Source organism: Phoca vitulina, unplaced genomic scaffold, assembly GCF_004348235.1.
Source record: "Phoca vitulina isolate PV1807 unplaced genomic scaffold, GSC_HSeal_1.0 scaffold8, whole genome shotgun sequence".
Lineage (NCBI taxonomy): Eukaryota > Metazoa > Chordata > Mammalia > Carnivora > Phocidae > Phoca > Phoca vitulina.
The window spans coordinates 76567419-76581367 of NW_022589711.1; positions in this window are offsets into that span (position 1 = coordinate 76567419).

Consider the following 13949-nt stretch of genomic DNA (forward strand, 5'->3'; position numbering starts at 1 on the left):
ATATGTGTGTACACACTTAAAATATCATGTTAAGAAATGTGCACAGTCAAAAAACTCAGATTTTTTAGTATAAAATTAGTATTTATTCCATTAAATAAAAACAATAGTGGACCCAGAGCCTCTTGACTTGCACTGGTCTCCACTGACATTATATGCTATAAGACTGGGGGGCCTTTTGAGCACGGGAACAAGCTCACATGAAGTAAAAATAATCCTTCATGTAAAAAGTTTCATGAACTGCAGAGTTATGTAGAAGGTTGGCTAATGTCATTGTTCCTTATTTTGAGCCCCAAACCAAAGGGTTACAAGAATCAGAAATCTGCACACCCATATGTTATTCATGTGTTCCTGGGAAGGGAAATATTCATTCTTTTCCTTGGCAGGCGCTTACTCAGGTAAGAATGATCTTAACCATAAGAAATGAAATTATATAGAGAGTAATCTTTACTTTATTGAGAAAATAGAGTATAATGAACTACTTCAGTTTCTGTAGGAAACGCTTCTATCAACTTTCTTCTCCACCGATATTAGGAGAATTGAACTTCTATATTTAACTTACGTTTAATAATAACAGTTTATTTTATTTGATAACATGAGGATCTAGAAACCATGCCTGGTATGCTACTTCTCAGTCACAGATTGAGGGGAGTTTGAGAGAGGTTACTTCCTTTGAGAAACGCAGTAAGGTGTGCCATCAATCTTAATGTGGTAAACGGGGTAAGTTTTAAATGGGTTTATAGTATTTTCAGGTTGCTATTAAAGGAAAGATCAGCGCATGTTTCTTAATTAGAGTTTAACTAAATAGAGTAATGGAAGTTGTGTCATATGCAGTAACTCACATCTCATTGAGTTTTTTGGTTTTTTTTTTTAAGATTTTATTTATTTATTTGTCAGAGAGAGAGAGAGAGAGCACAAGCAGGGGGAGCGGCAGGCAGAGGGAGAGGGGGAAGCAATGTGGGACTCGATCCCAGGACCCTGGGATGCTTAAAAGACTGAACCACCCAGGCGTCCCTATCACGTTGAGTTTTCTTAACTGGTGAAAGTTAAAGACCTCCATTTAAGTTTCTTTAAAAGCAGGCCTGAAAATAACCTTTGAAATTAATTTTAAATCTTAAAAGTGTATGTACAAAAGTTCAAGATATTAGTTTTCTTTTTACTAGGAAAGGCATTATCTTCACATTAAGTGGACATGGGATAAGCTCTGGATACCCTTGATATCCAGCTGATTTTCTAATGTATTCTCAAGTCACCTGAAAACTCAAGGTTTTCTGAATCACTCTGAGTTAATGTAAAAATGATTTCCTAAGATACCACAGTGAATTCGAATCCAAATGTAATAAAGTCCTTCAGTAAATACTGAGTCCAAAAACAAGATGAAACAAAAGAAGTTGTCTCACATTTCCCTCAAACTTTAACTATTCTGAAAAAAAAGTAGAAAATGAAGTCAAAATGAATGTTCATCTCATCTCTTATTTATTTTATTAGAATGTGACTAACATGAAGATAGAGCTTCACATTTTATTTACAAAATTATAAAATTTCTTTTCACTTCATCTGCGGAAAAGAATACTATCTGGAGCACGGTTCTCTTTTTTATGTTTGCCCCATTCCCTTAACATCTGTAACTTTTCTTTCTGGAGTGATGGGAAAAGATGTAATGATGATTAACATGGCGCAGGCAAGGAAAATATGCTCCTGTTATGACTGTTTTATGCAGTTCCTGTAAATTGGAGTAACAAATGACATCCTCCTTTAGCTGAATCTGAGATAATCAGACAGCATCTGCCTTCTGTTCTCTAACTCCATTTGTAGAAAGGAAATGCTAACTTTAAAATCATGCATCTTTTGAAGTGCTAACTCCTATTCCCTCCAAATCTCCTCTGCTTGTTTCAATGTTCAGTTTTGAGGTACCTTCTCTTGACCACCCAAACTATCAAATCTAACACCATTCTTTATTTGATGTTTCTGAATGGAAAGCTCCTTTTTAATATTATCCTTTAAAAGCCTGAACTTTTTGCTTAGTATAGAAATATGTTTTCAGCTACAAAACTGATAGTTAATATTAAACAAAACAAAACAAACACTAACTGAAATCATTAATTCCTGTTTCAATCCAGACAATACTTTGCTGCCTTGAAAACAGAGTTGCTGTAACTCATTGTAATTTTTTTTTTCATCATCTGATATTATAAACCCATCTAGGAACCTGTGGCTCTCCCTCTGTCTCTTTGAATCAATCATTCTCATCAGGGTGTAGAAGGAAGTAGCAGAGGTTGCTCAGTATGGTAAAGCAAAAGGCTTGAATCTCTACCTACACTCTGTAACTGACATTATGTAAGTGTGGTTTTGGTCATTTAGGAGGTATTATTGTTTGTCATTTACAAAGCTAATGAGTTGAATAAGGTGATATTTAGATATCCCATAAGGCTTTAATAATCTACAGTTTGAAGTCATTTTGGGAAACCGTTATCCAACCTACTTTAATTCTCTATTATGCACTGATTACATAAGACAAGTCCCATAATAATAATCTTGGAACACAAAGATTTCCATTCTTCACTGAATAGCTCAACTCATCTAGGTAAGATTTCAATACAATTTTTCTAGTGCTTCAGAGAATATGTAGGTTACATCATAAATAGGGTTTGACATATATTATATAATGTTCAAACATTGGGTTTTTTCTATGGTTCAGTTGCTTTATATATATTTTACGTCACCTATTCAAATAATTATAGAGAATCTTATAGAAGTAAAACAATCATAGATTTCAAGAAGTTTATAATTTTGAAGGTTGAGTTAGATACAGACATAACTGAAGTATATATTAGTTTTATATTGCTGTGTAACAAGTTACCAAAACTCAGTGGTGTAAAACAAAAAATTATCTCACAGCTTCGACTGGTCAGGAGTCTGGGTAGGGGTTAGCTGGGTCCTCTGCTCAGGGTCTCACCAGGCTAAAAGCAAGGGGCCAGCTAGGGCTGCAGTCTCATTGGAGGGTCAGTGTCCTATTCCAAGCTCATGGATTATTGGTAGAATTCAGTTCCTTCTGACTGTAAGACAGAGATTCTTGTTTTCTTGCTAGTTGGCAACAGGGAGCCATTCTCACCTACTAAATGCTGTCCATCATTTCTTATGTGTCCCTCTCCAAGGCTGCAAGGCTGGCAGGAGAATTTCCCATGATTTAACTGTCCTGAGAAAGGTTCCAGTCTCTTTCAAAGGTTCATCTTATTAGTCAGGTCCACTTAGAATAATATCTTTTTTGATTAATTCAAAATTAACTGAATACATCTAGAAAATCCCTTTGCCATATAAGTGGATAATCATAGGAGTGATGTATTCATTGTATTCACTGTTCTTGCTTACAGTCAAGAGCAAGGGAATTACCCAGGGCATGCACATTTGGGGAGGGAGAGAGGATATTAGGGCCCATCTTAGAATTCTGACTACCACAAAGTACAAGTTGGAATAAAATAAGTGTCTAAATAAATAGAAGTTATATTTATAGAAATTGAATTTATACATTCTATATATACATTGAGGAAGAAATGTAGATGAGAAATGGTGAAGCAAGTCACAAAGCATATATACTTTTCCAGGTGGTAGAGATATGCCAAAGGAAGAAAGAAAATATTTCAATAAAGAGCAAGGCATATACTGTAGTGAAATATGAAAATATGGAGACTGTTCCTATAGCCCAATTTGGCCAATAAAGCTAATAGGAAAGATTTAGGCCATTCAGTGAAAGGCTTTAAACACTGCACTTGTTTTAGTAGGCAATGAAAAGCTATTAAATATTTAAGAGGATCAAACTGAACTTCTTGCCCTTTCAGATACATTCTCTGCCCTACCTCTATCTGGACCACATTCATGAGATCCCTTGCCTTTAGGCTTCCGGTTGGGTTTGTCTGCTTGGAAGCACTGGCAGGATATCTGGAAGAAGACTCTGGAAGAAGAGTGAGGTAGGTTATATTACTAAATTGTCTTCCTGTGAGGCTGGCTTCCTCCTTTATGACAGGTGGCCTCTCCATATAGCCCTTTGTATCTTTGGGTTCCAATAACCACTTCCTTCTCTCTCTTCTTCAGGTACAATGACAGGAAAAACACTGGATGTGAACCTTTAGGTATGCTATTATCTTCTTTCTTCACTCATCTAGCACCTTTTAAAATTCTATCAAACTTTCTTCAAATTACCGAACTGAATGTGCCATCTGTTTGCCGCTGGGACTTTACTGAAATGGGGACTATATAACCGAAATTCTTGTGGGAAAATCAGTGTGACAGTGATGAAGAGATGGTGTAGAGAGGAAAGATACTAAATATGTTTGTCCAGCCAAGAGTAATAATAAAGGCATGAACTAAGGAGTGAGCATTGAGAATACAGGACAGATGTTGCAAGAAATAATAGAGGCAGGGCGCCTGGGTGGCTCAGTTGGTTAAGCGACTGCCTTCGGCTCAGGTCATGATCCTGGAGTCCCAGGATCGAGTCCCGCATCGGGCTCCCTGCTCAGCGGGGAGTCTGCTTCTCCCTCTGGCCCTCCCCCTCTCATGTGCTCTCTCTCTCTCTCTCAAATAAATAAATAAAATCTTAAAAAAAAAAAAAAAGAAATAATAGAGGCAGACTACATAGTACTTAGCATGTGACTAAAAGTAGGGATGAAGAAAGAGTATTAAATGTAGTTCAAGGATAAAACTTGGTAACTAATCAAATTGTCATTCCATTAATGGAAACATCAATGTCAGAGTGAGAAATCTATTTGAGGGCTATTAGGAATAACAAGTTTGTTTCAGAACTAGTATACATAAACATGGTAGACATTCAAGTAGAGAAAATAAATCAGTGGTTGGAAAGATGGATTTGGCATTTCAGAGCATAGTTAAAGCTAAAACTATAGACTCAAGACCTATATAAAATATGTTATAACTGACTTCATAAGAATCATTATGTCTTGAGAAAAATCAAAGGGCAAAGAATGCAAATCCAAGGACAAAACCTTAAGGCACCTATTCATAGGGAAATTAGGAGAAAAATTTTCAAAGAGGAAAGTGTCTCTTCTCTTTCTCTTCAGAGACAGAGATAAAAAAGTGTCAGCGATGTGAAAAAAAAGTCAAGAGGTTGCAAGAAAAAAACATATATATATATATATATATATATATATAGGGGTTTTTTAAGGAGCAGGAAATGATGGTTGGATTAGTGCCAATCTTAGTACCTGACTGGCAACACCCCAAATCAACACAGCCTCATCCATAGCCATCACTTCAAAGGTATTGTCATTTATTTTACCATGTGATCATGTCATATGACTCAAGCTTTTTGGACCAGGGATAGACATCTTATCCAAAGGTAATAAATTCAGAGTCTGATTGGTGGTTTATGAGTGCACTTGCATGATACATGGTACAATAAATTTGGCCAAAGAAAGTCTTGCTTTTAATAAAGTATGTTGAGAAACTCCCAGGCTGACTGAGTTAGTAAGTGGAAGGTGTAGCTAACAGTGTCTGAGGTATAATAATATTCCAATGAAAATAATGGGTCATGTACAAGACAAAACTAAGAAGCAGCAGTAGAAAATAGCAATAAAAGGTAGCAAATTAGCATAGGTACACACATAGGCAAAAATAGGAATCATATCAATAATGTTGGCTGTAGATCAGTGACTCACTGCTGAGGCCAAGAGAAATGCATTCACTCAAGAACCATCTTCCACTCTCTTTGAGGCTTAGCCCACTTAAAATTTATTCTCAGATTTCTCTTAGTTCTGAACACATATCCAATATAAAACTGTATTTGTGCTAGCCTGAGGGTCTATCTGTTTACCTGTTCCTAACAACCAAACAGGCCTATAAAAGAGAGAGACAGAGAGAAGGAGAGAGAGAATGCTTAAATACTCTATCTCTGCTATTTATATCTATCTCCATAATCATATATATACATATATATATATAGAGAGAGAGAGAAATGGAAATCAAGAAACTAATTATCAGAAGGACACAGGCAGTGATAGGAATTGCTGGGTCACTGCTTAGGTGAACTAAGTCTTTACACCTCTAGGATGGTAAATTAGCAGTTCACAACTGGTAAAATTTTTAATGAAGCTCTCCTATGCAAAGCAGGGATACTGATAAGTAAGGAACAGAATATACCAAAAATGATAATTACTGTAACAATCTAATAACCCCTAGAAATAAAACTGAACTGTCTTTAGTTTCTGCTTCCCAAGTGCCATGTTTTGTGCCATCTGAATTCCACCTTACCCTCTAACTAATAAGATATATATAAATGATCAAGAACAGCAATTAATTTGCTGATTAGCAACCTATCAGTGTCTTCCTGGAAAAAAGATGAACTAGCCAACCAGATGATCACCACCAGGAGATGAAACTAAGAATCAGAGAGTCTGATCCAATCAAAAGGTAGAAATTGATTTTAAAAATATGAGGCATAATTGGAACCAGAGAGATCATGAGTCCTGTTTAGTATAAACTATATGTAATGAAGCTTGTCATATTAATATAATGTAATATTAAAAATATGCAAAATCCTTCCACTTGTTGAGGTCCTTAAAACTACTTTGGAAACAGTATAGTGTTTAAGCTCTAGGTTTAATGAGCCTTAGCATCATTGTGATGCCTCTTTTGGGATTTGTTGACAAAGCGTCAGACATCCTAACCACATTCTTCTCTTGTAACTAAATGAGACAAACAAACAAACAAAAAAGTAGTTTCTAGTGCAAAATAGTAGAGATAGTTTGAGGAAAATAAGGAGATTGAAAGTGTATGCTGTATTTGAGAAAAAGAAACTCATTAATGACCTTTGAGAGAGCAATTTCCATAGAGAGGTAGGGGAAAAGGAGCAATATTAAGGGATGAAGACTGAAGGCATAAATGGATAATAAGAGCTGAGAGGAAATGGCTTTAGAGAAATATAAAGAAGATAGCTTTTGAAGAGAAGAGGTTAGGTCAAAGAATAATAGGGCACTGTTGGATCAAGAAAAAAGTCCTTCCTGTTACTGCTTTCTGTTATTGCTTTGCCTTGAAGTACTGGGGAAACCAGAGAATATTTTTAAGCAGCAGAGTAAGGTCAGTAATAAGGATTAAATCATAAAGTCCTAGATAAGTGAGATCTTTTTACTGTTCAAATATTTTCCAGCAGTTATAAAATTAAGTAATGTATTTGCATTATCTGACCCCAAACTCCTTTTTTAAAAATTCTTTTAAAGGTTCTCCAAAAAGGAGAAATATTGAGAAATTATCTGGTTTAATTCCTCATTTTGATTAATAAAATCATTCAGTGACCCACTGCCCAAATCCAGTGATTGAATTGTATAAAGTTCGAAATCCTGATGACTCGACCAAGACTTTAATATTTTGCTTTCCCCTTACTTGTGTTCTCAAATGATTAAACAATTAATCTTTCTGTAATTTCTAATTTTACCTCAAACACAAATGTAAGGATATCCAGCAATATAAGAAAAAAGTGGTAAAAAACCACTGTTAATTTCTGAGGGTTATGCATGCTTTGTCCACAGTAGATAATAGATCTGACTAAATATTCTAAAGAAATTATAATTTAAGTTCTCTATATTTTAATTAATTTTTATTTAAATAACTATTTGGGAAGAGATAGATATGAATTTAAGTGCAGTAACTTTTTTTTAAGACTTATTTATTTATTTGAGAGAGAGAGAGAGAAAGCATGCAAGCAGGTAGAGGGGCAGAAGGGGAGGGAGAGAGAGAATCCTCAAGCAGACTCCCTGCTGAACACAGAGTCCAAGGTGGGGCTTAGTCCCAGGACGCTGAGATGGTGACCTGAGCCGAAATCAAGAGTCGTCTTCTTAACTGACTGACTCACCCAGGTGTTCTTAAATACAGTAAACTTTAATTTTTTTGGTTTTGTTTATTTGGTTTTGCTTCATTTTTTTGTTTTGCCTTATTTTATTTTAAATTTATTTATTTTTGTTTTCTTTTGTTTTAACCTGGAAAATAAGTTAAAATTGGTCCAATGACTGTGAAGCATGTGTCCTAACTAAAGGAGGGAGGAGACAAAGAAAGGGTAGACAGAGATCACACAAATAGGGGTTAGAGAATTCACTGAGGTTAGTTACATGTTCAGTTCCATTCAGGCCTGGAAATGGTAATCTTATCAGTGGTGACACTCAAAGAAAATGGCATAAAAATTTCCATATTACAAATAAATTGATAAAAATATGAAATAGGGAAATATCAAGCTCTATAAATGATGCATATTAAAGCTCATATTAACTGCTAATATTCAATTCTAAAATTGAAATGTATTAATTAGGCTATCACAAAGACAGGTTGAATGCCATATGCATGTAACATGTTGAATGTGATAGCAAGAAATGAAATTTTTAAATGAGTGTCTAGATGCAATTGAAATATTAAGAAATATTTGGTCAAAAATAATTTTGAAAAAGTATATTAATATTTATGTTTAACTATTATTTCAAAGTTCATTCATTTATTGAATAGCTATTATAAGCCAGGTATTTTCAAAAGCACTAGAAATTCAAAAATGAACATGGCAAGATCCTGTTTTCAATATGCTCCTAGGTAACCGAAATTATAAAAACCACGTCCTACCATGTTATCAAAAACTAACTGGGAATTTAAATTTGTAAGTTCAAAGTATCTTTATTTATAAGTATTAAATACATTGACATCATAATGTACATGAAAAAATACCCAACACATAGAAATAGTGTGGCTCTCATTTCTAAAATGAGATGGGTTTAAGTACCCATCTACTCTACCAATAAAAATGATGCCTGAATGATTTTTCATTTTAAAAATTGTATTTTTTCAGCCTTATTGATATATAATTGGCATACAACTTTGTTTTGCTTTAAGGTATCCAGCATCTTGATTTGAGACACTCACATCTTCCAACATGACTACTGCCATAGCATTAGCTAATAACTCCATCACATCTCATTCTAAATTTTAAAATTTAAATTTTATTTCTCATTGTTATTTTGTTATTGCAAACACATATTATATAATAAAAACAACCTTGAGTAATTTTCCAAATTCTTGAGTAATTTTCCAATTCTATCCTTAAAATGTTTAAATGCATGTGTAATCTTCATTGTCTTCTGAAGTGTGGAGGATTTCCAAGTTAAATAGAGATAAATAGATGGATAGATAGATATCCAATATAGTGGGTTTATGAAATTCCACCTTAACATTTTACATAAAATTCCTGAGTTCATAATTTTGACAAAAGAAACTGAACAGTCCATCAAAAATTTTGATTTTCTTATTTTATAAAATCCAGATATTTTAGGGAGGAAAAGGAGATTAAAAACAATCTATAGTCTTTAATTCATCTGTACTGAGTTTGCATGTCAGCCTGACATGTCTCTGTATCTTTGTGTATTTGTATGTGTGATATATGTTATAATGAAACTGTGAAAGTACTTATTTTCTAAAAATGCTCATAGTATTGAATCTTAGTATCTTAGAGCAAAGCAGAATAATAAAGGAGGTTAGATTGCCTGATTTCGGCATAGTTGCTCCCCTTTCTCTCTTGTTCTACCATCTATGTATTTCCTTCTTTTGCCTACATACAGTGCTCTCCTAACATACAATTTGTTACATCACAGAGGAAAGCAATCTAAGAAACACATTCATAGTAAGATCATAGGAGATATTATATAATTTATTACAGGGATATTTGCATTCTAATGAGCAGAGAGTTAGTATTGTCATGCTGGCTAAACATTTTGCTTTTAGATTCAAAAGAAATGGATTCAAATCCTGGCTCCTTTAGGCACTATGAGCAATTCAGCTAAACCTTTAAAACTCAGTCTCCTGTTAAACAGAAATAATAATGTTCACTACATATAATTGATAAAATGAGAAAATGAGAAAATATATGTAAAGTACTTAGCACAGTTCTGCCAAATAATACATGTTTTAAAATTTGAATTAAGGATATACCTAAAATTGATTGAACACATTCTCAATAAAAAGTATAAAATAAATGATACTGAATAAACCAGTACATTTCTACAATTTAAGCAACACAATACATACCAGGCATTATGTTCAATGAAATAAAGTATTATGTGGGCTTATTTTATCTATAAATGTATTTATTTATATATGGGCAACATTCCCATATCCTCTCTGAAAGGTAAGGATAAAATGTCACCTTGGCTCAGCACAGCTACTAGGTTTATAGTCACTTGAGTGGCTCCTCTTGGTCGTGCAAGTGAGCAAATATTAGTTTATGAGAACTAAAGCCAGGTAGAGAAAAGGAGAGGATTTGGGTACCAGTTATACTTATTTTGGAGGTATACGAATGTTGAATGTTTTTATCTCTGTGCTCTTAATAATGCTGGTATTTTTATGGTGACACCGTTGTGCCCGAGTAGAAGTATGGGAAGGACTGACATTGGCAGTGTGCAGGGTAGGTGTAGCATGGAGGCTGAACTAGGACATGAGAGGGACAGCCATCAACTCAACAGTGGAAATCTTCCATGAGGCTGTGGATAGCATCATCACGGCACCAAGTGGCAGAGGCCAAGGTTTAATACTGTGAATGAATTACACTTGGCATGTGTCTCTGTATGTCTAGTATTTGGAAGCAGGTCTGATATCTTTTGGACTGAATAAGCCCCAGATATTCTTGGTCAGTGTGGTCAAATGTGAAAAAGGAAGAACTTTGAGGGAAAAGAGCCAGATTTGAAGCTAATATAGACAATTCCAGAAACTGACTATAAGAATTAAAGATGCATAGGGCGCCTGGGTGGCTCAGATGGTTAAGCATCTGCCTTCGGCTCAGGTCATGATCGCAGGGTCCTGGGATCGAGTCCCGCATCAGGCTCCCTGCTCCTTGGGAGCCTGCTTCTCCCTCTGCTTCTCCCTCTCTCTCTGTCTCTCCTGAATAAATAAATAAAATCTTTACAAAAAAAAAAAAGAAAGATGCATAATTGTAGTTATGTTATAAGCTACTAAACCAGATCAGAAATGGAATGCATACAAATGGATACATGCATGTAATTTAAAAAGAGATACAGTGGAGAAATAGTAATTTTACATAATTTATCAGATATATGCAATAAGTTAATGGTCAATAGGCTCTGTAATCCAATCACTCTTCTTACAAGCCTGTCATACCAATGCAGACCTCCTGCTTAACAAACTAAATGGTCCTTATCTATGAAACGCCTTGAGCAGTGTGTATATGAAAAATATCATATAGGGGCGCCTGGGTGGCTCAGTCTTTAAGCGTCTGCCTTCGGCTCAGGTCATGACCCCAGGGTCCTGGGATCGAGTCCCACGTCTGGGCTCTCTGCTCTGCGGGAAGCCTGCTTCTCCCTCTCCCACTCCCCCTGTTTGTGTTCCCTCTCTCGCTGTCTCTTTCTCTCTCTCTCTCTCTGTCAAAATAAATAAATAAAATCTTCAAAAAAAAAAAGAAAAATATCAAAGAAACAGTGTAACTATCCAATTATAAAACTGAGATGTTTCATGAGTTAAATGGTTCTTCCTGTGTAAGTGAGGTGATACATACCTCACTTAGAAACCTCACACATTACCTGAGCCAGAGCATGTTCAAAGCAGGAATTAAGAATCTGGGGAGTGGTGATCTCAAACTTTCCACTGTGGTGGTCTCAAACTGTCCTCCTGCCTTGCAAATATTTGTATCTTTTCAATTAATAAAATTAAATGGTAGGTATATAGATAGATAACATAACACATAAGTACGTTATATACACTAATTTTATAGCTCTTAAGGATAAGAAGTGACCCTTTTCCTAAACTCAAAGTTAAAAAAAAAATAACACTAATTATCACCATTTACAGAGTCTCAGATATGTGCTCAACATTTTGCATACGTTATTTAACCTTCAGAAAAAAATTAAAATGACATTATTTTCATTTTAATTAAGGAAACAGGCAATTAAAATTTATAAAGATAAAATAAAATTTTAAAGAAATTAGAAAAAAGCCATTCCCAAAGTCCCAAAACTAATTAAAAAGTCAAGCTCGTATTTGAGCCTATGAGGAGCTGATTCAAAATACTACCTCTACACTAGTGAGGGTGGCATTCAAGTAAAAACTATCAAGGGAAACAATAAATCTTAGAGGGATGTGGAAGCACAGGCAAAAGAAGTTTGAGCCTAAGAATTGACACAAAGGAGATTATTTGGACTGGCTTTGAAGAGTAATAGGAGTTTACTAGGGTAAATAGGGGTAAAGAATGGCCTACCAGACTGACAGAACTTACAAAAATCTATATATTGATGAATGGGAAATGATTAATAATTTTTGTGGGGAAGGGTTTTTATTTTTCTTCTTTCCCCAAATACTCTTCAAATCAGACTGTGAGCTCCTTCTGCCTATAAACAGGTCTAGAGCAGAGTCTGAGCCTGTTTTCAGAAATTGAGATATTTCTGTGAGTATGCTGGAGGCTCAGTCTATTGCTTTGGCCCTAGGAGGGAAAGGTGTGATGTAATAAACAATACTGCAATGCAAGTTTTTCTGTGCACTCTATTGCAATCCTGACTCCAAAAGCTTTTTTTTTTTTTAAGTTTTGAAGGTCTTATGTTGTGAAATATCTTGACACTTAGTGTCTATTTTCTTTTTTCAGTCTTCTGTTTGCCTTCTGATGCAATTTGGACTCTGCTCAGGGCACTATTTGTGTGCATGCATATATCTCTGTGAATGTGTATGAGTGTGCCTGTGACTTTTACAGAAAAATATAAATCTTCTTTGGGGCAATCATGATTGCGATCAGGAAACTATAGATTCATTAAAGGCCTCAGTTAAAGAAAATAATTATAAAATATATGACCGAGGACCAGTTTCTGCTTAAAAACTTGAATCTTTAAAACACTTGCTCTGTTCCTCAGGTCTGCTGAATTTCTAGACAATGTGCAGTTTGTAATGACCTGTCATGCTGATTAAACCTGATCACTTTTTTAGGACTCTTAAAACTAAATATATTTGTTCACCATGCCTAAAACCACAACCAGAAAAAAATACGACTGATAGTTTTCCTTAATTAGTAAATATTCCAAAGGACACTATTTTTCATTGGGTTCTCTATATTTAGGTGAATTACACTTTGTAATCAGTGATTAGTAAAGATGCAGGGGAGATTCAGGTAACTATGAAATCCATATTCTAGAATGAAGAGGATTTTCCCCAGGGTAGCCTGTCCAAACATGTGGGGCAAGTGCCACTATTGGTTTAGAGATGCTTTTATGTATTAAAGAGACAGCTTTAAATTACATTGGATCACATTAATGAGAAAATGATTCTCTTTCCAGCTTAGTTTCAATCCTGATTGCATTATGCCCCCGCTTTGGCACAAAGATATATTTAACAACCCTGACTCTTGCTAATCTCTCTTTTTATAAAAGAGAGGTAGGCCCTTGTCTCAGAACCTCCTGCAAGCATATATTTGGTGAGAAGTTAACAGTATTGTGATGGTTCCATTGTATTTAAAACCACTTCTTACTGGCAGATGGTTCTTGTTTTCTATTTACTGTAGTGATAAAAGGTTTAATTCACTTAATATCTTTTCAATAAATTTATTTACTAAAAAATTTAAGGGAAAACAGAAAGTTGTAACTACTCTTTGATATTAAAATCTTGCGCACTCAGGCTAGGTCTCTTGAGGGGAAAAAAAATTTTCAAAATTAAAATGCTTTAGGAGGCTCTCTGCTAGGTCACTTCTGACAAACAGGTTAAAGAATGATCATGGTTCATGCAGGATGCTCAACAATTGTGGGTAAGGAAGGTGAAGAACCCCTATGTTCCTTATGAGTTAGCCCAACAATGAACACAGTGATGACCAGGAGGCAAAAAAAAAAAAAAAAAAAAAAAAAAAAAAAAAAAAAGTAAATATATTTTTTTATTTAAAAAAAAAAAAAACCAATATTCATCGGTTTTTTTTTTTTAGAATTTCCTTT